At 42.7% G+C, this 23,790-nt stretch overlaps 1 long non-coding RNA gene across 1 annotated transcript in view; it reads left to right on the top strand.

Moving 5' to 3' along the window:
* LOC103677573 overlaps positions 1–23,572 on the top strand; it is a 46,509-nt gene extending 22,937 nt beyond the window's left edge. The window contains exons 2-5 of the long non-coding RNA XR_572447.2: positions 3,142–3,347; positions 3,787–3,932; positions 4,574–4,742; positions 23,393–23,572. This is a non-coding gene — a long non-coding RNA (uncharacterized LOC103677573). The remainder of the gene's footprint in view (positions 1–3,141; positions 3,348–3,786; positions 3,933–4,573; positions 4,743–23,392) is intronic.
* Positions 23,573–23,790: the final 218 nt, after the last annotated feature.

Here is a 23,790-nt window from a genome sequence, read left to right as displayed (position 1 = left end):
ATATTTATAGTAGAAAGAAATTTTGAATTTCCATTAAATGTTCTCATCTAAATTCATAGCCCCCCTGAATGCTATCATACCCTCTTGAATTCTATATTCCCATTTCACACCCCAGAGATGCCCCCTATGATGGACACACATTTCTACACAGCATTAACTGTCTGGGACCCACCAGCTCCTTTCCAGAAAGCTGGACTCTGAGCCAATCCTACTTGAGCTAGTAACTATGATTGTCAGACTTGGCTAGTATGGCCAAACAAGAATTGACCTTGAATTTAATTGCTGCCTTCTCTCGTCAGCTCCCAGCATGAACTGCGACAGGCTGAGAGACAGGCCTTCTTTTAAATGATGTTCTTACTCTTTGGAAACTATCAGGGAAATTGAAATGATATCCAGGAATTGTTGTTAATTTTAAATTGATGCTAATCACGTTGATGAAAGCATGTGGTTAAGAAAGAAAGTGTTCACATGTTTTAGAGATGCATTCCAAAGTACATAGCAATAAGTAACATATCTGGGATTTGTGATTAAATTGTTTAAATTAATCTGGGTAAAGGGGGGAATGAAAGAAACAAGAGTGGTGAAAACTTGAAAATTTGGGACTCTGGATAATGGTTGTATGGGGGTTAAACTATTTTCTCTACTTGAGTGTATGTTTAGAATTTATAATTATTAAAATCCTTAAAAAATAGTTTCTGGACCAAGAAATTACATAAAGAATGCTTTTTTATGGTGCCGGTTGGCTTCTTCACAATACTTTTTATTTCCATGCATGATACAACTCAATTGTACTGTGTGTCTTATATATGCAAGTTTTAAAAGTTGGTTTCACTCAACCCTTTTACCAGTTGTTGGGCATGGTCTTGCTCTCCAAGAGTTTATATTCAAGTTGGGAAGAGATCATGTGTTTACATGAAACCACAGTTGGGAAGCAACATAAGAAAGAGTATGGTATAAATGCCAAAACATGTAATAAAGATGGAAAATGTGAGAGGAGTTCAGGAGAGGGGAGATCTGTGAGGCTTCAAGTTGGAAGTAGTTGCCTATCAGTCTCAGAAATTTGGGTTCGTTGTCTCTTGTTGGTTTTTTCTTTTTCTTTCTTTTTTTTTTTTTTAAGATTTTATTTATTTATTTGAGAGAGAGGGAGAGTGAGAGAGATCACAAAGGGAGAGGGAGAAGCAGACTCCCCACTGAGCAGAGAGTCGGATGAGGAGCTCCATCCCAGGACTCTAAGATCATGACTTCAGCCGATGGCAGATGCTTAACTGACTGGGCCACCCAGGGGCTCCTAGGCTTCTTTCTTTGCACTCATTTCTCCAACAGTGGCATTCCCTCTGAATTCCTGAAGCTCGTAAGCAACAACATCCTTGCTCCCCCATGTGTCTCCCTGTCCCCTTTCCCTTAGGGGCCGTGTTTGACACATTCTGAGTCTCCAGGGATGTGCGCCCTCCTGCTCAGGACTGCTCTATCCCAGATGGCGAACTACAGCCCAGATGCTAAGTACTACCATGAACATTCTTACCCATTCAACACGAAGAGTTCCCTGGCCTCGTGTAGTGGTGCTAATAGTCTCCAGCAGGCAGCCAGGGGACTGCTATGTTGGAACCCAACCACTGTCTCAGAAGAGAGCCCCTTCTTGCCAAATGTTGGGGAAGGGGATTCTGACCAGCAAGAAAGCTTCACAAAGATCTTCCACAAGAGGACAATGAAAGCAAAGGGGTGGATGCCTCAACACAACAGTGGAGCCTGACTGGCAGAGCTGCTGGGGCCCTCAGAATGGGCTAGAAACGATCTCTCAGAGCAGGAGAAAAAAAAAATTACTACAAGGCATTCAAGAAGACCTAAATCTGTGATGATCTAAATAAAAAATAAATAAATTTAAAAGATTTTCACATTGCTTAGATCATTTAAACCAACGCAAGTTTTTCTTCTTCTTTCTTCTTCTCCTTCCCCTCCTTCTTCTCCTTCTTCTCCTTCTTCTCCTTCTCCTTCTCCTTCTCCTTCTCCTTCTCCTTCTCCTTCTCCTTCTCCTCTTCTTCTTCTTCTTCTTCTTCTTCTTCTTCTTCTTCTTCTTCTTCTTCTTCTTCTTCTTCTTCTTCTTCTTCTTCTTGTTTATCTTCATTGATTCTCTTTCTGAATTATCTGAGGCACTGTGGCCAGGTTACTTGGCCAGGCGGCATTGGCAAGGAAAGAAGGGGTATGCCCACATACCTGTGCTCCCATTCACACAGAAGCTGGAGACTGCCATGACTGAAGTAGACTTTTGATCCTTTCAGGGCTTCTTTCATGGCTTAGAATCACAACTTTGAAGTAAAAGAGAAAACGTGGTACTTAAGGGAGGGAGGATTCAAGGACTCTGTCCAGGACACACCCCCTGACCGACAGATGTGCAAAACTTCAACCCAAGTGGGCGATCACTCTCTGGGACCTGTCTTCCTGGTCTCCATATTGCGCCCCACACCTTCTTGGGTAAGGGGGTTCCGTAAGAGACTCAGATCTGTAAGACTTAGTTTTGTTCCACCTCTCACCTTTAAGGGGGTAAAAAACAAATGCTCTAACAACAATGATGACATGACTGTTGCTGTTCTGTGTGTAGGGCAGAAGCCTCTCAAAGGAAAAGTCATCAGCGTGACCTTGATTTATGAAGTGTCTTAGAAGGTGACCCTGATGGGAAGGTGGGAGGAGGAAGCTAGTTCTTACTGGGGAAAAGGGCCATACTGTCAGGAGACACACGGATCCTTGGGTTACATATGAAACAAAATCACATTTCCCTGTTTTGGTTGAGAACCCCCTACATACACATGCACACATATGCAAACACAGTCATTCTCATTTCTTGACTTCCCTAAAGTTCTATTTTTCTACCATTACAGCAATTACCACATTATACTATATTGTTTCTGGTATACTTATATGTTTTTATAATCAAACTTGTGAACTTTTTCTTTGTAGCTTTTACCTATAAAATACTGGCATGTGTTAAGAATTGTGTGTTGAATGACTATTTGAATAAATGGCTACTATATATATTTGTTAACAAGCCGGAACTCTGACTCACTCAGCAGAATCAAGTCTCATTTATTATCAAGGACCTGATGCCACATTTGTTCCTACCTCTCTGCCTGTCCCTGAACCATTTAGATGAATCCTGGACTTTAGGAAGCATTAGTTCTGAGATAACCCGCGCTGGAATCCACAACACTCCTCTATGTGCTGTAGCTTCTGGCAGAGGAGGACGTGTGGACAGGCTGATGTGGGCATGTCACCCTCACTGGTCCTGGCAGAGCTGGCCCCGCTGCACTGCCCAATATAGGGATCAGCTTATCTCCAAGAGCAGCAATGACCTGGTGAGTAAAAGAAGTGGGCAGGCATGGCTTTTGAGTCATTTGGCAAGTGCCTGGAAGCTGATCCTTCCTGCAGCCCCCTATATTGACTTCCTCTTTCCTGTCACAGCATCCAAAATTCTTTCACCATTAGTTATTCATGCTGTGGGTATTCCAGAGCTCTTAATTAATAAGTGATTTCTTAACTTGGTATCTGTGTAGGATTTTGGAATGGTGGGGGATGTGGGGATAGGTGAGGAAGACAGAGAAAAAGAAATGAGAGAGAGTTACAGACAGATTTTGTCCCCCTTCCAGTAGTTGTGGGTATAGGACAATACTTCCTAGAATATCCTCGACTCTTCCAAAATTGTCCAGACAATATTGAGAAGTGGTGTGTGGTGGGGGTGGTGGGGGGCAGAGGACTCACCACACAAATTCTTAAACACATGTTTTTCTCTCCCAGCCACAGAGCACTTGAAAACTCAAGCATATGAGAGAAATGAGAGAGAAGGAGAAGGGACTGCAGTCTTGATGTGCTCTGAGTACACACTTCCAGACTCCCCTCTTCATCCAGATAAGAATGGAAGGAGAATCTTTTTTGAGATGAAGGTTAAGAACTTAAAAGGAAACATAGGGGGGCGCCTGGGTGGCACAGCGGTTAGGCGTCTGCCTTCAGCTCAGGGCGTGATCCCGGCGTTATGGGATCGAGTCCCACATCAGGCTCCTCCACTATGAGCCTGCTTCTTCCTCTCCCACTCCCCCTGCTTGCGTTCCCTCTCTCGCTGGCTGTCTCTATCTCTGTCGAATAAATAAATAAAATCTTAAAAAAAAAAAAAGGAAACATAGGACTGTATTTTCCTGATCCCAAATTGGAATGTTGGAATGTTGGTTCAGACACATCTATAAATTTCTTTATCTGTGAAGTCTTTTCTTTTTTAAGATTTATTTATTTATTTGAGAGAAAGAGTGCACATGCATGCCCCATGCCTGTGGGGGTGGGCAGAAAGGTGCAGAGAGAGAGAACCTCAAGCGGACTCCCTACAGAGTGCAGAGCCCACCCCGGGGCTCAGTCGCAAGACCCTGAGATCATGACCTGAGCCGAAACCAAGAGTCAAATGCCCAACCAACTGAGCCCCCCAGGGGCCCCATCTGTGAAGTCTTAGAAAAAGGAAAGCAAATTACCTTTAGTTTACATGTAATAAATTGCCTTTATTGACAAGTGGAATTAATTTTATTGACCTCTGTTCCAGGAGAGGACCGTCAATGTGGTCGTCCACTCTGCCACTCGTGCAGCTGCTCTTACCACCTAGACTATCACCCTGTGCACAGGTCACCGCCCCCCCCCCACTTCTGCATTTCATTTGCCTCCTGTGCAGGACCATCTTGAACCAGTGATTTGCTGTGCTTGCTTTTCTCATTGTAAGTAAATATTCACTTTTATGCCTATTTTTGTATTTGTGATTTTGTGTTCCTTTTCATCAAGGGGGCCCCCATTTTATGTAAGTTTCATTCCCCACAGAATTGGGTCTGCCCTTTTATACGTCGACTAATGCAGTGCACATTACATAGACAATCCCAATTCATGAGTGTCCCGATAACTCTGGTTCTCGGTTAACCAGAATGTTCTTTGCATAGTACTCGTAGAGACAAGTAATGAAATTCGAAGGAAAAACCAGATGGTAGGGATTTCTAGTTTTAGAAATGTAGCAACTGTTCTGCCTGGTTCCCAAACTTTTCTCCACCTGTATGCACAGAAGTGCCTGGTTAACATCCAACACTTACCTAGTGTTTACTGTGAGCTGGGCACCTTTTAGTCCTCGGGGGCATGCCAAGGTGGGTACCCTAACTGTACTCACTTACAGATAAGGAAACTGAGGCACAGGGAAGGTCAGCAAATTCCCCAAGTTTACACCTAATATACGGTACTGCTGGGAGCTGACTAGGCCATCAGGTCCAGGATCCAGGGGCCTCACCTGGATCACCTTTATATTGGAAATGATAACTCAGTACCACAGAAACAAAATCTTTACTTCGTTTTGGATCACTCACACAGGGCCATGCATCGCACCCTCACATTGTATTGGGTACGCCTGGTGTGACACACAGCCCTCCAGTTAATCCCCACAGGGTAAGTGAAGAGCTCACACAGCTACTAAGTAGCAGAGCATGACTTTAAACCCATGTGGGCCTGCCTCCAAAGGCCATGAACAGAAACACAAGACTCTACGGGCAATTCCAATCCCTCACATGGAGATTTCTTAACCTGAAGTGACAGCCAAACTCCAACGATTTGTAATGAGTTCTCTGAGGCTAGATTGACTAATTAAACGTTCCCTCTTTGCATTTGGTTATTGATCCCTCTCACATTTGGTTATTTATTGGTTCTTCTTAGTGCCATTTAAAAGAAATGAGGAACAAACTACCGTTAGCCCATTTTCCAAATGGATGAAACTGAGACACGGAGACGTTAAGTCACTTGCTGGGACTCGTCCTCCAGAGCCTAGCCCTGGAAACTTCTGCTTTCATCACTAAATACTCCTGCAGAATCTCTGTCTGAGTCTGTCAGAAATAGCTGGCAGCTTTCGATTTTTTTAAGTGGCTTTTAGTTCGTGGAGTAGGTGTACCAGATCTCTGTGCACAAAGGTTAATTAAGCCACTATAAAATGCAAAAGCAGCCAGGTCTTTGTCTCCAAGGTAATAAAATTACAAATGATTCCTGTTCAAAATGAAGCTTATAATAATCTATCGCCAGTGGGTTGTGTGCGTTTTTCTCATTTTAACAACATGTACTTCTCTCTTCATCAGAAACATTAGGTCACAAAAGCCAATCTCATCTACATCTTTACAATGTTGTTTATCATCTTTTGCATGCAGGAGATAGAACTGGTAATGAACCAGCCAAATTGGATCCCGGGGAGGATTTGTACTTACTAAGAATACTTTCAGAATCCATTCAGAATGCCTCTGATTTATCATTAAACCCTCTGAAGCCATTTATTTTGGGGCCAGCTTTTCAGGGATAGCACATCAATTGTGTGCCGGTTATTGGGAATTATAACACAGCTGATGAAGTGTGACAACAGAGTCCGTTGGATTTGCAGTAGATTAGAGGAGGGTGTTACCGAAGTCAGCGGCTATTAAGCCGAAAATGTGTCTGAGCTAAGAGAGCACGAAAATAAGGAAATAGATTCTATCCTGTCATCTGACCTCTCTCCTGTGGTCTCTGACTTGAGCTTGAGTTTCTGCTCCCACAGTTCCTTTTATCTGCCCTGCACTTTTTTTTTTTTTTTTTTTTTGCATCTACTCCCGCCCACTTCCTCTCTCCCTCAAGCAGATATCATATAAAACTAAGAACAGGGGGGCGCCTGGGTAGCGCAGCGGTTAAGCATCTGCCTTCGGCTCAGGGCGTGATCCCGGTGTTCTGGGATCGAGCCCCACATCAGGCTCCTCCGCTATGAGCCTGCTTCTTCCTCTCCCGCTCCCCCTGCTTGTGTTCCCTCTCTCACTGCTGTCTCTCTGTCAAATAAATAAATAAAATCTTAAAAAAAAAAACAACTAAGAACAGGGATGGAAGGTAGATCGATGTTTGTGGCTATGCCATGGCGGGCGGTAAATTGAGCCACACCAGACTCAGTAATGGGCAGAAAAGGGAAGGTGGTATATGACCTGATAAGGTTTTAGCAGATCCATAAAATCCAAAATACCTCACAAACCATGACTCATAGTCTTGTTATACTCACAACTGCATCCATTTGAAGGTATTCAGGTCAGCCTGCCCCTTCCCACAGTCCACATAATATGCTCACGCGAGCTCATGGGAGGGGCAGTGGTGAAGTGTTTCAACCTTTTTGGTGCTATCATCTAAAATTAACCGAGTAGGGGCATCTGGGTGGCTCAGTAGTTAAGCGTCTGCCTTCAGCCCAAGTCATGATCTCAGGGTCTTAGGATTGAGCTCCACTTTGGGCTCCCTGATCAGCGAGGAGTTTGCTTCTCCCTCTGCCGCTCCCCCTACTTGTGTGCTCTCTCTCTCTCAAATAAGTAAAATCTTTAAAATAACATAAAATTAACAATGTACATACTCTGTGATCCAACCATTAAATTTTCTGATTCTATCCTAAGAGGAAAGAAAAAAATGCCCAAGTATGTAAGGATGTATATGTGCAATGGTGTTTATTGCAGCATAATATTTGGTGGTTAATATCTGGTAGCAGACAATTCACATTTCCTGCAATAGGGAAAGGCTGAAGAAAGCATGGAAATTATATACTATGGAATATTATGCAGCTAGTAAAAAGAATAAGTTAGATCTATGTACATGAACCTGGAAGGATGTCCACATGGATCAATAAGTAAAAAAAAAAAAAAAAAAAAAGTTGGTTGTAGCCTAATGCACACAATACTGTATGAACAAATTTCATATCACCAGGGCTTAGCTTCTCCAGAAAGAGTATCATCACAACAATATCATCTGAGTTTGAGACAGGCTCATCAGTTTATCATAATGCAGAAGTTTGAATCCTAACTTAGGTTGGTTTTAATCTAGCTAGGGAGTGGACTTAATAATATGTACATGCCCTGCCCACGTTTATATTACTCAGGTAATCCTCATGAAATAAAAATATTTTTTATCCTCCAGAGAAATCCCTTAAAGTGGGGCTCCAGGGGAGTGTTAGGTTGAGGTGTAAGATGAAAGAAAGCATTTTAGATATGCTTTTTCAAAATATGGTTTCTTATGTCTTACCCTAGACCTCTTGAGTTTGAATTTCCAGAAGGTTAGAGATAGGAGATGGAGAGGAAGGCCAGACTGTAAAAGTGCTTCAGGTGATCTCACTACTTTTTCCTTCATTTTTGATGCAATTGAAAATAAAGTCTTAAAGTATATGCCCTGCTTCAATTATCAAGAGGCAGCTGTAATGATGTTAGTGACAATAACATTTACAATATGCCAGACATTGATCAAAGGGTATTAGTATAAATGAATCCATTAATTCTCACAACTACCTGCAAGGGAGGTGTTCTTTATTATTATACCCATTTTACAGATGGGAATAGACAGAAAGAATCATGCCCATGATTACAGAGCTAGGTTAGTGGTGGAGCCGGGGTTTCAACCCAGGAAGTCTGGTTTCAGAGTCTAAATGAAGAGATCTGAGCCACAGTAAATGAAATAGGGCAGGCTCATGAGCTCAATGAAACATTTTTAAGCCCAAGTTTCTCATTTATCTTGTCCCTTGGATGAGACCTAAAGAGTTGTTTTATTTCTCAGAACTCACCTACTGCCATAGTCCTCATCACGGAACTGCTCTTACCCTTTGAATTGTTCAGTGTATCTGGAGAAATGATTCTGAGAAAATATGCTTTTACCATTTTTTCCTCCTTCTTCCCTCAGCTCCTCCTCTGTCATGGAAAGAGCTTCCTTTCATAAGCAGAGAACTGTACTGAATCTTCCATTAGAAGTCAGTGCAAAAATGGGCTGAAATCTCATTATGTCTAGCTCTTTTTTACCATGTTCCTAACAGGTGTCACTTTCCAGACCCATCTTTAAAATTAGCCTATAAGTACTGGCTTCCTCTGAAATCACTTGCTAAGAGGAGGAGGAGGTGAAGGAGACAGGTATATCAATGTTCTTTTCTCAGCTTGTTCTCAGACTAAAATGTGGATATTAAGTCTTTCTTACCTTCAAGAATTATGATGCTGTGGGAAGAAAAATGTTGTAAAAATTAAGGTCAGTTCTGTCACTTTTGAACAGTGTGTACTCTGCCAAGTCATGTAACTTTCTGAACCTTACTTTCATCATTTGTAAAACAGGACAAATAATTGCTGCCCTACTTACTTCATAAGGTTGTTGTGTCTATCCATGTAAGAAACCAGATCTTCTGGCTTCATGTCCATTGGTGTCCATCCCTCCCCCCACCCTCCCTCCATCACCCTTTCATTTCTTCATTCATTCATTCCATATTTATCATACCTCTTCTGAGAGTTAGCTAAGTGAAAGACAAATATTAGGAAGCTGGGGGAAGAAAAGTAGAGATGAACCCCAGATTGGGAAAGGGCACTGAAGGCAGAGACAATGAGGTGATTAAGAACATAGAATGAGCAGGGACCTCCAACAGCCCACAATCCCACATTCTAATATTTTACATGCCATTCCAATTCCTCTGAGGGGAATCATTGTATGTGGCACCAAAAGAACTTTCGAGGTTTCCTTAAGACAGAGCCATCTATCCTTTATCCATGCAGGACTCCTTAGCTGGCATCTTCTATTTTACTTTCTCCCTAGAGCCCTCTGTTATGTACAATAACTAGTGAGCACATGTGGACAAGGCTTACAAGTCAGGCCTGCTCCTCAGATTCAGCCATAGGAAAAGGTACCTGTGGGGTGGTTTAAATCCATGCCTGATATAAAAATAAACCTCAGGTATTACACAATGTATATAGAGATTCTACATGACCCAGAAAAAGATTTAAAGGTAATTAATGGAATGTACCTGGGTATAATGGACACATATTAACAATACTTTGAATTTATAATCCTTTTCCATGTACTGTTAGATTTATCTTTGAAGTACCTTGAAAAAGTGAAAATAAGAGAATAGGAAACATTACTTCACTGACTCGATTTTATAAATAAAGAAACAGAGACTGGAAGAAACGTGGGAGATTACACAATAAAACCAGCAGATGAGTAAGAACTAGATTTGAGGCTTGGATTCCAGGGCAGAGTCGACTTCTCCAACTCAGGTGATTACTGAACACAATGAGTTTTCAAATTGTGGAGGACTTGTCTTCTGACAATACCACTCGCTGATAGTTCAAGAAATAACTCATTCATTTGTTAATCTCACACACGCTTAATTGGGGACAGGGAATGAAAAGTATCTGGAGATGGGGCTGGGCAGGAGGCCAGAACCTCTGTCGCCCTGAAAACCACGTTCAACATCAGGCTTTTATCCTGAGGGCAATGGAAAATCACAGAAGGGTTTTATGCAGGGGAATGTCCTGACCATTTAGCACCAATCACTGTGGTCCCTAGTGGGCCTGACAATAACGGGCAAATCTAGGGAGCAGGAAATCCAGCCATAATCATGGTGATAAAAAGCACGCGAGAATGGTGGTGGCAGCTGTAAGAAGCAAAGTGACTGGATCATATCAAAATGTGAGAACCAAGGTGTTCTTTCCCCAGATCCTGCTGTTCCCGGATTTCTCCTTCTAGGATGACTGCAAATGTGTTTCCGGTAGGAAAATCATCCCTGCTTCTTCCCCAGCCTTCCCTAGATCACATTAGGGCCGTGGAACATTCAGGAATGACAGAGAAAGCAGAAGGCCGGGGTCCCCTGGGTCTTTATCACAGCCACCAATTGCCCACAGACACCCGGATTCCAGAGCCCGAGAGCCCGCTGAGGCCACTCGTGCCACGTCGTGACTTCGCCAGCAGCCTGCTGTCCTCGCTAACGAGATTTCGCCACAGTCTCCTCACACCGAGGCCAGGCCTCTCAGCTCTGGCGGCGAGCGCCTGGGTATTTGATAAAACCCCACAGACCTGCGCTCAGCGAACGCTCCACAGGGATAAATACCGCCAGGAGCCCCGGGTCGGCTCACCCTCCCACAAGGCCCAGCGCGGCCCTGGGGCAGCCCCGCCCCGCCGCCTCCCGCAGCCTTATTGGCCTATGCTCCTGCCACTCAGTCGAGTGCCCGCCCCGAGGGCCCGACCTGGAGGCGGGATTCGGGGTCTACTGCGGCGTTGGTGTCTCAGGTCGGCTCTTCCAGGTGCTTCTTTCTACTTGTAATAGTGGTTCTAATTCCTGCTGACGTTTGACGGCCTACAGCCGACTTGCGTAAACCCTCTCGTGGGTTTCTGACGCCGTGAGGTGGACGCGGCAGGGATATTTCAGCTTTACAGGCAGGAGAAGTAAGTCACAGAGGTTGAGGGACTGACTCTCCCTTAGAACCACGTGCTGCGATTTTAGTAATGGTTCCAGGCAGAACTGTGTTTTCAGGTTGGTAACACTGGCTCAGTGGTTAAACTGTTCTGAACTTATTTCCTCATCCGTGAAATGGGGAAATAATAGCCACCTTGTGAAGCTGGTGTGGAGAGTACATAAAATAGCAGGAGAAGAATCGAGCACAAGGCCTGGCCTGTGGCAGGTTGTTCGTGAATAGGATGTGTGTAGCCTCAAAAATTCCCAGGTCTTCTGACTTCCAGCCTGGCACACTTTCAGCTAAACCAGTCTCGGATCCTGAGAGCTCAGAGGGTTCAGGGACATCTTCAAGGGGTTCAGTGAGTTCTCACATAGGAGAAACACCGCAGGAAAACACTCCCCGGAGGCAAATACTAAACATTATTTTTACTACTACTATCAATAATGTTATAATATATTTTTTGTCAGTTTTTGCCAGGCATTGTTCTAAGTGCTGTCTGTTTAGTCTTCACAATGACCTGAGTTACATCCTATTAAAATTCTCACTTTATAGATGAGAAACTGAGGCATAGAGAGGTTAAATAACATATTCATGTTTAAAAAGCTAAAAATTGTCAGAGCTGAGGTTTATACCCAACCAATCTAGCTCATAAAGCCACATATTTGTGCTTTACACCCTGTATGACAAACTGGGTTTGTGACAAGAGCTCTCTTTGGTAATGAATACTTTTGTCACTATCTACAAGATGCCTCTGACTTTTTTAAAACTCCTGAAGGGCAGAAGAAAGAAAAGCAGAGCAAAACAGAGAGAGGAAACTAAGCCCTTTAGACAGACTACATATGGACTGATGATTAGAAACCCAAGTATAAGCTCTATGTTTGGAATTCTGTTCTAGCTGAGTGCTTTGGACTGTCACATCCCACAGTGTCTCCATGGAAGTGCCCACTATGGAAGAATGGCTGAATGACATGGTCGGAATGGAATGTAGCAGTCATCTTATCTGACCACACAGATACCTGCCAGGAGAGGAATGCCTCACTTCCTCATGATAATTTTGAAGACTTTCTGAGAAGGTGATAATATTATCCAATTACCTCACAATCACAAGGTGCACTGCAGTGACTGCAAACTCTGTGTGCCTCATTCAGCAAGTGTCACAGAACAAGGAAAAAGAAAGATTGAGAGGGAGGTGGGACCTGGTAGCTGGGAGGAGACCAAGGACTCAAACTGAAGGTTAAATCCTGTGAGATGGGAGCAGGGGTTTGACTGGAGGACAAAAAAGAATAATACCTATAGGGGAAAGCAACAAACAGTTCTCCCTGGGAACCAGGTCAGAGTTCTTGCTAAAGTGACATTGGCTTCTATCGCTATGGTGGCCTTGAACTACACAATACCCTTCTCCTTGTCTAGACCAGCATTGACTCTTGCCTAATAAAACTACCCAAGGTCTTGGGCTTCACCCCTCTCATCTGGCTTCTCCTCCTCCACCTTTCCGGTAAGCCTGGGAAATAGGAAGTATGAAGAGAGAGCTGAATGGAGGCTAAGTTTTGAGAGATATTAGATGATGTTTGAACCTGACTTAGAGGATCCTGTGTTCCCATCCCCTTTTCTGTCCAGGCCTTTTGTGGGGACAAAAATCACCCATCTCTGGGGCTGGGAAATAGAAGAGGTACATAGACAACATCAGACAAATGGGTGGTGCTGGGGGTTGGGTCTCAAGTGTCAACATCCTGAGATGATATTCTGAGTGACCAGAGAAAATGCAGTCTCTATTAAGGAGGGAAAACTAGGGCAATCCTGGTAGAGAAGTATTGGTTGTGAGATTTTAGCAGTGTAATTACCCCATAGACAGGAGATGAGGCAAGACGCTGGGAGCTAATGCCACCATTTGCTTGGAAAATGGAGTAGGGGTGCCATGAGCAATAAAGTCTTAGAGGCTGTGGATCAGACAGTTCAGAGGACAGCTCAGGCCTGTGGGTGTTGGCCCCATGGGACAGGAGCAGGGCAGTGGAGTTAAAGACCTAGGGACAATAGCCAAACAGGTGATTCTTTTTCCAGAAATGAAGGGAATTCACCAACCACCATCCCACAAGCTTCTCCATCCCTACCAACTGGTGATTTTCTTTATGATGTGAATACTACCTGCTGTGCTGCTTAGTTTTCATTCAAAGAATGTACATCTGCTTTATTTTATGCACATTTCCTTTGTGCTGGGCTTTTATTAATTGTCTATGAAATGCTAACCTTTCATAAGTGATCCTAAAAAATCTTATTTCTGCATAGCACTCTCAACATTTATGATCTTAGGGAGAATGTAAGAAGCAGGGGGCTTAGCAGACCCTTCTGAATAGCTTTGAAGGTATAAGACAGGGAGACCCAAGCCAAGATAAGGAAGACAGTTCTTTAATTTGGAATCTGGAACATTTAAAGATAGACACTTTAATGTTCACCTTGGCACGATCATTAGCTAGTGGATTTTCTAAGTATTGGATTGACACATGTGAAGTGCTGATACTCAGTCATTTTTGATGCACAAAAGTGATAACTTCATATGGCTAAATCTTATAGAATCTTGAATATATGAGGGAATGTTTAACTTAGTTGATTGAAGGGAAAAGATTGAGGAACTTTGGGGGTCTAGATCTCTGTAGAGTGAGTATTCCTAATTGTAAACAGTCCATTAAAAATAGTCTTGCAGGATTTCTAATTAAAAACTCTAGTTTTATTCATTTACTCATTCATTGTAACAACAACAAGAATCATTGAGCATCTCCTATGGCTCAGTCACTGTGTTAGAGACAGAATAAAATGATGGTACCTGTCCTGAAGATGCACACGGAATAGGAGTAACAGCATTATGGGGAGAGGCCCTGGGGGAGAGCAGCACAGAGAAATAGCTATGATGGTAGGATTTTGGGGAAAGAAAGGAGGGTGTGATCTTATTAAAAAGTTTTGATATGGGAGAGAAAAACTATAATTAACCAAATGGTCAAGGCAAGAAAGAACATTCCACACAGAAAAGGGCAGAGATGACCACATGATTTAAAGAAACAATTTGTGCTTAGAGTGACTATAAATTTATTAAATCTACAGAAAGACATTTCTCAAAGGGCTTTAAGCATCTCAAAGTCAGGTGCCATGTCGTATTCATGTTCATAGATGCTGTGTGAGTCTAGGACAGTGCCTAGCACAAAGTAGGTGCTCACTAGATGTTGAATTAAACTGATCTGGAAAAATAAGATTGAAGTTGAAGTTTACCACATATTTAAAAGAACCTTTCTTCTCCCCTATTCACTTTAGTCCAAACTGATGAAGTTTCAGTGTGTTCTTTGAAATGTTACATAAGAAAACGTATACTTCAGCTTATCTCTGAAAAGAGATGTTATATAACCATTTAATTTGTGTGTATAAGTAGATAACAGAAATATGTCTTGCTTTAGGGACTTTTTAAGTTCCTTATTTGGAATATTTACTGTATACTCTCTATAGGCAAGGCAATATACCGGGCCTGGGAACACAGTGGTGAGTAAACCAAATATAGCCCCTGCATTCAAGGAGCTTAATATTTTGTAGATTAGACAGTTACTAAACAAATAATTAAATATTTTCTAATTATAATTTGTATAAATAAAATAGAAAACAACATATAGATGCCATGGGGATTTATAACAGGGGACATAGACTAGTCTGATAGTGATTGGAAAGGTGCTCAATCAGAGTTTCTTTAAGGAATAAACATTTAAGCCGAAATTATATGAAGAGAAAGTAAGAGTGTTCTAAGCAGAGGGAACAGTATATGTGAGGTCCATGAAGAAGGGGAAACTGACCTTCTAACAGATGTGATTATGGGACTGTGACTGTATATTGATAAAAACATCTTGTATGATCCTTATGAAGTATAATTGATTTATCTGTCATTTTAATCTAGAAGAACCTAGCCCATGAGGAGGAAGCCCACTTTATTCCTTTATTCCAGCACATATTAAATAATCACTATGTGCCTGACACTTTACCAGGTACTGGAAATTAAAGTGTGAAAAACTTCATGAGCCTCTAGAAGTTCACAGCCTTATGGGGAAACAGGTGAACCAACACACCATTACAATACACTGTGGTTGTTTCTATGTGTTAGGAAGAACACCCAGTGCACAGGAAAGATGTAATCATGTTTGCCTGGCAGAGTCAGGGGTGTCTCTCAGATGAGCTAGCCTCTGAAGGATGAGGGCATTCCAGGGAGTAAGAGCAGCATGTGAGGAGAAGGCATGATGGACCTGGGGAGGAACAATGAGTCATACCTGGGCTATTGGGCCTGAGAAGGGAATGGGAAAGGAGGTGAAGTTAGAAAGGTGGGCAGAAATTAGATCTTGAAGCATCTCAGAAAGTCTTTATTTTATTCTGTAGACTATAAGAAGACTACACAGGAGAATGGGAGAGATGGAGGAATCTCAACCACCTGCAAGGCTTATAACTCAGTGCTCCTCTCACTTATCTTTCAGATAAGGACCACTTCTTATCTTTCAGACTTTAGCACATAATCACTAGAAGTGCTGACTTGTGCATAAGCTCTTGGGGTTCTTCATCACCAAATCATTGGTATTCTTAGGACTTTATACTCTTACAGCCAAAGAGAACTCTCTGCAAAGGCAAAAAAAAAAAAAAAAAAAAAAAAAAAAAAAAAAACCTCAAGGAAATAAATAAATAATTTATCAAGCCCCAGTCCTTCCCAAACATCTCCTCCTTTCTCATGCCCCCACCTTGTATAGCTAAAGCAATAATAGCCACCATGCATTATGTCATTACTGTACATCTATAGCCAGATAAGTACATAACCACCAGAGGGCAATGAAAGTGGCCATAAAGGCACAGAGTAGTAATTATTTTCGCATTAGCACCAGCCACAGTAATATTAACATAGAATAATTACTATTCCTAACCTCATAGCTATGCTATCACCTCTACATGTCTTGCAGGAGTAGATTGATGAATGGCGGGGGAGGAATAAGCAACAATAAGGCAGTTGAGCAATGAGACCCCTGCATCCTGACTATGCCTGTGGGCCATCAGCCATGACGGTGCTGGAAAGCCAGTGGGAGAACTTGGTTTTGATTACCATGGATCTAGACATCCCCAGGCAGAAATCGTAATTCAGCTCCCCTTTCTTTGGGCCCCCAGGAAGTGAGCATTTGAGTGGGAGCAAAGCTACAGCAGTAATAACATAGCAGGCAGAGTCCTTTGCATTTATATCTTGTTACTCTGCCTATCACTAGGCAACCATTCTTCGTGCTTAAAACTACACTTCTTTCTACGTTGTAACACCTGATTCTTTGAAGTAACCACTCTGGTTTGCAGTGTTCTAGGAGATATCCATTCTATTTACTTGTGTGTAAGTCAACCACAATAAAAAACCAAGTGTTTTGAATCTCCAGCCTGATATAGGAGCGTCTCTGTGTTCTCCTAGCATCATGTTAGAGCATGGATCATAAACTTCATTTACAATTGCCTATTTGCTTGTCCATTTCTCCCTCCAGAATGAGTTCCTGGAGGGCAAGTACTCTATCTTGTCTATGCTTATAGCCACATCCCTAGCACAATACCTGGCTACTTGGGCAACACTCCATAACTGTTGGTTGGATGGATGGATGGATGGATGGACAGACAAATGAATGTTTTCCCTGCAATTCGAGTTTGGTGGTCAAAAGTGTGATTATTTGGTTTAAAGAGCAAGCCAACCTAACTGAATATACTTGGCTAGGAGGAATTGGGCAAAATGTAAGATAAAGCGCACTCAGCCTCTCTGACTGGGTAGGTGTGATGTGGATGAGCCAGGTGCCAGCTGGAGAGGAAAAGCCATTTTACTCTTCTGACTTGGAGCGTCATATGACTTACCCAAGGATCTGAATAGCAGAACCACAATGAGCAAAATGGCTCATTATTTCATAGACAAGGAAGGGGAGCTATTTCCAAGTAACTGTGTCTTAAGCTGGATACCCTAGAAACAGAGCTAGAGACAAGGAGTCTTATCTAAGTGATTTATTGAGGACCTGCTTTCAGAAGATGGGGTGAGAGGAGCAGAAAAAGGCAGGGGAAATGCCAACATGTGCGTCCAGCTTGGCACTAGCTGCAGTTTGATTACCATGAGCTTTAGGATTGGTGCCATCTTAAGGCTCTGTTTTTCCTATGAATCAGTCACTAGTTATGAGCTCTCCCTTGGGAGCAGGGAACCATAACTACCTGGTGGACACAGCTTTTGTGTCAGTGGAGGGCAATTCTCTGGAGAAGGGGGCACCTGCGAGCTGTCAGCACTCAATTCCCAGAGCTGGGGGATGGGTGCAGTGGCTGGTAAAAGTAGTCTGGGTATGGCACCAACAGCATCTACTGGAATTGTATTGTGTGAAGTAATGTTGATTGTAGTGATCACTACCATATATTGAGCACTTACTATATACCAAGTGCTGTGCTAAATGTTCTCTCTATATCTATCTATCTACCCATATAGTCCTTAGAGTACAGCTATTAAATAGGTAATATACCACCATTTCCATTGGACTGATGAGGAAACTCAGAAAATACCGTATTTCATGCTTAAAATATTTCCTTTCTGCGTCTGCATTCCTATGGATAGAACCGGGATATTGCACACCCATCTGGCCTAAATTCCATGCATTCATTCAATTCATGAATTCCACCAATGCTTTTGAGCACCTATTACAAACCACAACTCGACCTAGGCCCTAGGGAGATATCAGTGAACCGATAGTCTTGGACCCTATTCTCAAAGGGTAGAACTAAGCCTCAGACCCAGTTCTAATACCCATATGACCAAATTTAAAAATACTGTTTGGAAAAAAAATGTTTGGACACCTGTTGTGTACATTCTGCTCCATCAGGCCTTGGTCAAGAAAAAATCTAGACCCCAGGCATCTGTAACAATCCCCTTGAATTCCTCACATAAACGCACTTCTGGGTTGGGAAAATCAGTTTTCAAGATTTTGTACAAACCAAGCACTGTAGGCCCTTTCCCTGTGTGTGGAAGAATTGAGCTTGGTCCAAATCCCCTTCCAGCTCTCAACAGCCTAGGTTTCCTTCTTCTCATTCACCCTGCTCTTGGCCAAATCCTTTGTAGGGGACTGTCATGGTCAATGTCACATGTCCACTTGGCCAGACTGTAGTCATTTATTGAACACTAATTTAGGTGTTGCTGTAGAGGTGTTTTGTAGATGTGATTAAGAGCTACTTAAATTGATTTTAAGTAATGATTATCTTTGATAATCTGGGTGGGCTTTATCTAATCAGTTGACAGGCCTTTAGAGCAAAACTGAGGTTTTCGTGAGAAAGAAAAAATTCCATCTGTGGACTACAGCATCACCCCCTGCCCAAGAGTTTCCGGTTTGCTACTGACCTGACTTAACGGATTTCAGACTTGCCAGTTATCCTCATATTCCATTAAGCCAATTCCTTGAAATAAATCTTTCTCTCTCTGTCTTTGTCTCTGTCTCTCTCCATATATGCATATGTGTATATATATACACACACATTTACATATATGCATACATATATGTATACAAAATCTCCTATTCTCTGTCTCTCTATGCATATGTGTATATATATACATATATGTGCACTATAAATATACTATAGGTAGCATATTATATAATCTTCTACTAGTTCTATTTCTGTTGAGGACTCTGAAGGACACAGGGACCCCCCCCATGTCCTTTTTTTTCTTATAATATTGTGTGGTGTGATCAGTCTCGTATCTTGTGATGTGTATAGTTAAGGCCCGCATCTGTTTACTAGTAGGCAGATGAAGCACATACTCTAAGAATCAATAATGCAGGGACACAAAAACATGAAAAAAGTTCAGCTTGATTCAGTTAACTTGTCCAGAATTTTGCAATCAGAAAATCTAGGATTTTTTGGGGCGCCTGGGAGGCACAGCGGTTAAGCACCTGCCTTCAGCTCAGGGCGTGATCCTGGCGTTATGGGATCGAGCCCCACATCAGGCTCTTCCGCTATGAGCCTGCTTCTTCCTCTCCCACTCCCCCTGCTTGTGTTCCCTCTCTCACTGGCTGTCTCTATCTCTGTCGAATAAATAAATAAAATCTTTAAAAAAAAAAAAAAAGAAAATCTAGGATTTTTACATACATGTAGTTCTGTGTTTTACACTGTGCTCGGTTTAAAATTTTTGTCTATATATGGGTGGGAGGGACCATATCTTTTCATGTTAGGACGTAAAGGTATTTATCAAGCTCTGTGTGTCCCCAAATAAAATGTAAGCTCTATGGAGGTCAGAGGCCAAGTCTTGGCTTTTTTGTGAATCCTATAGTACCTATGTGGAGCTTAACAGAGACCCACATGTACAGGACATGCTGAGTCAATATATTTTCATTTTGTTTTATTCTCCAGAATATGTTACCTTTGAGAAATGGGAAACAGTCTCAGAGAAATGTAGGTTGGTTTTAGGCAAATCAATTTGCCATCTCTGAGGAGAGGCTGCTTCCTCAGTATGGCTGGAGATTTATATCTGAAAGCATTTCAGAGACTAGCCTTTCTCTTGTTTCTCTGTTCATTGGTGGGGAGCAGATGACTGATACGCATCCAGGCTTTGCAAGCATTTTAAGAGAGATTAGTTTTCACAACAGCCACTTAAGCTGTCCTAAGATAAGCAAGCTTGCAGGCAGTGGGAGGAAATTAAAAGGAACTTTGCTGGAGCTAGATCTAGACTCTTTCTTGAACACAACCTGAAATAGTGGTGTGGTGTGTAAACAGCAGGGGTCCAATAAATCTTTGACCATGGGTTGACTGATTATTGACCCCTGGCTTATTAACACCCTTGGTGGAGAAAATAAGGAGAGGTCAAGGTCCAAATTGGAGCTCTTTTTGAGGCCTCCTGGAGAGCACTTTCATTTATCACCTTTCACAGAAATTATTTGGAAACAACATGACAATTATCCCAGACAGATGTTTGTGTGTATGAAGTAGGAGACTGTTGAGTCATCCAAGATACTCCAAGCAAATGGGCAATACTTCGGAGAAGGACAGATGTTCACCATTAACTCTAGGTTGACCGAGTTCAGCACCATGTAGGGGCTGCTTATTGCTGTGGACACCTGACCTGAACCTTCCTCATGGTCTGAACCTTCCTCTGACCATTGAACAATATTCACTCTTTCTTGAACACAACCCATAATAATGATGTAATGGGTAAACAGCAGGTGTCCAATACATCAGTGTTCATAGGCCAGCTGAGATGTGACCCCTGGATTATCAGTACCCTTGATAGAGAAAGTAAGGAGAGATCCATGTCCTTACACAAATAACTTCAGCTACAAGTGAGAATTTGTCAACTTGAAAAGAGAAAGCATAATTGTTCTGATCATAAACGAGGGACTTCAAGTTGAGTCTAACCTGTGATGTGAAACTTCCATTAACCTGAGTGTGCACCCTGGGGTCTCTCCTCCCTGACCAAAGATGAAAAATAGTGTACACCCTGACATTGCAGAAACAGAGGCTAGATTTCAAGGCCCAAGAAAAATGTGAGGACAGATTTCCAGAATAAGCAGGTTAAGAGAATCAAATAATAAAACATCTCTGTGTGACAGTGTCCCAAACACACTGAAAAGACAAAGCCTCCTTCTCTCATGGGTCTCTGGAAGCTGCTTCTCTACTGCACTAATTCTGCCACTTTCCCACTTGTCTCTACTTCCTGCCTTCTCTCTTTCCATCCATTCCCCTCCACACTGGCCAGAGTGAATCTGTTTATGCCCTTTCCCCATGTAGAGTCTTTGAAGTAAAAGCCCAAATCCATCACAGGTTACTCAGAACTAGCCCCAGCCTCTTTCCAGGCACATCCCCTCACTATGCCTTCCTCCACAGATTCTTTGGTCACATGGAACAGTTTCACATTCTTTTCATGACTCCTTGTTCTTTCAGCTTCCAGGCCTGAAATGCCCTCAGCAAAGCTTTCAGAAGCTCACCAACCCTTCCAGGCCCAGTTCAAATGGGGGCCCCATCTCCTCAGGCTGAGTCCATCTTTCCTCTTTCCTAATCCCCTTACTTTCTCTGTACTGTTGTACTCTCATTATTTATGTAGTACACTCACACTTGAATTCTCACCAGAGTGTGAGGTCCTCAAAGCCATGGGCAGTGTTTTATTATTTTTTAAAACTCTCTGTGCATTTGGTACTTGTCATTTAGTAGGTCCTCAATAGAGTTGGATAAATGAATCAAATAATTAACCCAGCAACTTTGATCTCCAAGCCTGACCTACTGACCTTCAACTCCTACTTGGGTATTTCTCTCAAGCATTCTCCATTTGACTGTTGCTCTGAAAATCCACACTCATTTCTACATCTGATTTTTACCTCCACCTCATATTTCCATATATTCTGTGTATTCGTGGTGCCTTCAATGCATAATCTGTACTCCTAATCCAGGAAATAAGCTTCTCAAAGACTGTGTAGCATCCAGCATTAAACAGTGAATACTATTTAAGTCAACAATTTGTGATATTTCTCTGTCCTTCAATTCTGTGCTCTGAAAAAAAGAGATAATGGCACACAGAATCAAAGCATGGCTCTGAATTCCAGGAATATCCACTGTTAGAGAGGTGGGGTCTTGGACCTACTTACTGCCTTGCTGTACTTGTTCTCCATCCACTGCTGGCTGGTGGCCCTCCAATATACAAGGACCCCACTTTGGTGCCTTGTTTGGGGAAGGGCTGATTAGTGACCTCCCAGAAGTCAGGTGCAGCCCTTGGGCCAAGAAAGAAGCAAGAAACATGCTGTGACACCCCACCAAGTCTCCAAAGACCTTGCTTAGTAGGGGTGGGGTGCGGTACTTTACTCTTCAGAATAGAATCATGTGTATAACCGAGGTGTGATTTGGCTTGAATCAACGTTCAGAACAAGCAATAACAAACGAGAGCTTTTTGTCATTGCTGTAGCTCCATGAACAAGATTATCTAAGCAATTAGAGGATAATTATTGTCCACAGTCAGGAGAGAAGTGTCAGAATGAGAAGCAGTGACATGGTGGATAATTTATTAGATGTTGAGTGGCTGTTTTTACTCTGTCCAGGCCTTTGTGAGAGAAATATCCAAATGCCACAAGTATATTCCCAGGGAGCCACAGGGTGGCAGGAGCCCAGGATGTGGGAACATAATTGCCTTTTATCTGCTCTGATTCAGGCTTTATCAAATCTTTTGGCTCCCAAAGCATTCTGTAGCAGAAGTGTTCATGATGTTCCAGCCCTGGGCCCATTGTGTCGGTCCTGCTGGGCACGCAAGAGCCCAAGGATCTGTGGAGCCTTCCAGCCCCTTCTTCCTCCTAGGCCTCACAGTCTGTGCTGCCTACACTTCCGATAAGCTCTGACCAGACTCCTCTCTGAGTTCTTTGGAGGCTCCAGCCTTGTCTCCTTTCACTCCAGATTGATTTCTTCTGGGCTCTCTGCCTGTGAGAGACTACAAGGATAATGACAAACAACTACTGGTGGTAAAGATGAATTTTGCCCCCTTAGGAGAGAGCGGTGGGGCATGAAGGCCTTTGTAAGACTGAACATCCACCTGTCCACCAGTCCATCTGTCTGTCCATCCATCCATCCATCCTTACATACATACATACGTACATACATATATTCATCTATATGTACATACATACAGAGTAAAGCTCTGTTGTGCTCAGTCTGCTCAGAGACCAGGGAGATTTTGTGCTGAGATAGCTCACAGTGGAGAGGAATACAGACTGGAAACTACATAAGCATCAGAGATCATTCCCCTCTCCCATCAGCTTGGAGGCTCTAAGAAGACACGGAGACACCAGCACACTCCCCAATGACCAAGCAATAGTTTAAACATGAAGTTTCAGTCTCCCAGGAAGATTTAAATAAGTGAACCATCTGTTGCCAGTGTTCAGTCTTATAAAAGACACTCTAAGATCTATGGTGACCAGCAAAAGCTAGTGGTGACCGGAGGCATTCAAGGGTCTCTGTCTTGTCTATGTTTTCTCACACCAAGGCCCATACTTTCCCCACACTCCCACACTCCTAAACACACACACCCTTTCCATTTGCACCAGCCGTATGCAGGTATTGAGCTATCCAACACAATGGGCTGTGTCATACCTTTGTTGTCCTTCTGTTCTGTCTTCCAGGGCCTGGTGAGACCTCGGCAGCTCCTGGGCAGAGTCTGCCACCTCCATCGCTGTGCCCTATCCATGTCTTCCTTGCACAAGCACTTCGGTGTGTGTGTGTGGTCGCAGGTCGCCTAGTGACTGTGTATGCAGAGCTCACTCATCTCATCCTTAGGGCCCGGAACAAGAGCCATGAAGTTTTGAAAAGTAAGTAATGTTAAATATTCAAGTGTCATTAATTTGTTGTTCATTATATTTCTCTCATATTCATTCATTCATTCATTCATTCATTCAATTTCAGATGTTTATTGAGCACCTACTGTGTGCCAGGCAGTATGCTCAATCCAGCTTTCATGGTCTCTTTCCTTAAAAATATTCTCAACAAGCATCTTAAAATTAACCTTGGAGGGTTGTGCTAA

The sequence above is a fragment of the Ursus maritimus genome, unplaced genomic scaffold (assembly GCF_017311325.1).
Source record: "Ursus maritimus isolate PB19 unplaced genomic scaffold, ASM1731132v1 scaffold_10, whole genome shotgun sequence".
Taxonomy (NCBI): Eukaryota; Metazoa; Chordata; class Mammalia; order Carnivora; family Ursidae; genus Ursus; species Ursus maritimus.
The sequence above is the reverse complement of the archived record's forward strand: the minus strand, read 5'-3'. Positions and strand labels throughout refer to the sequence as shown.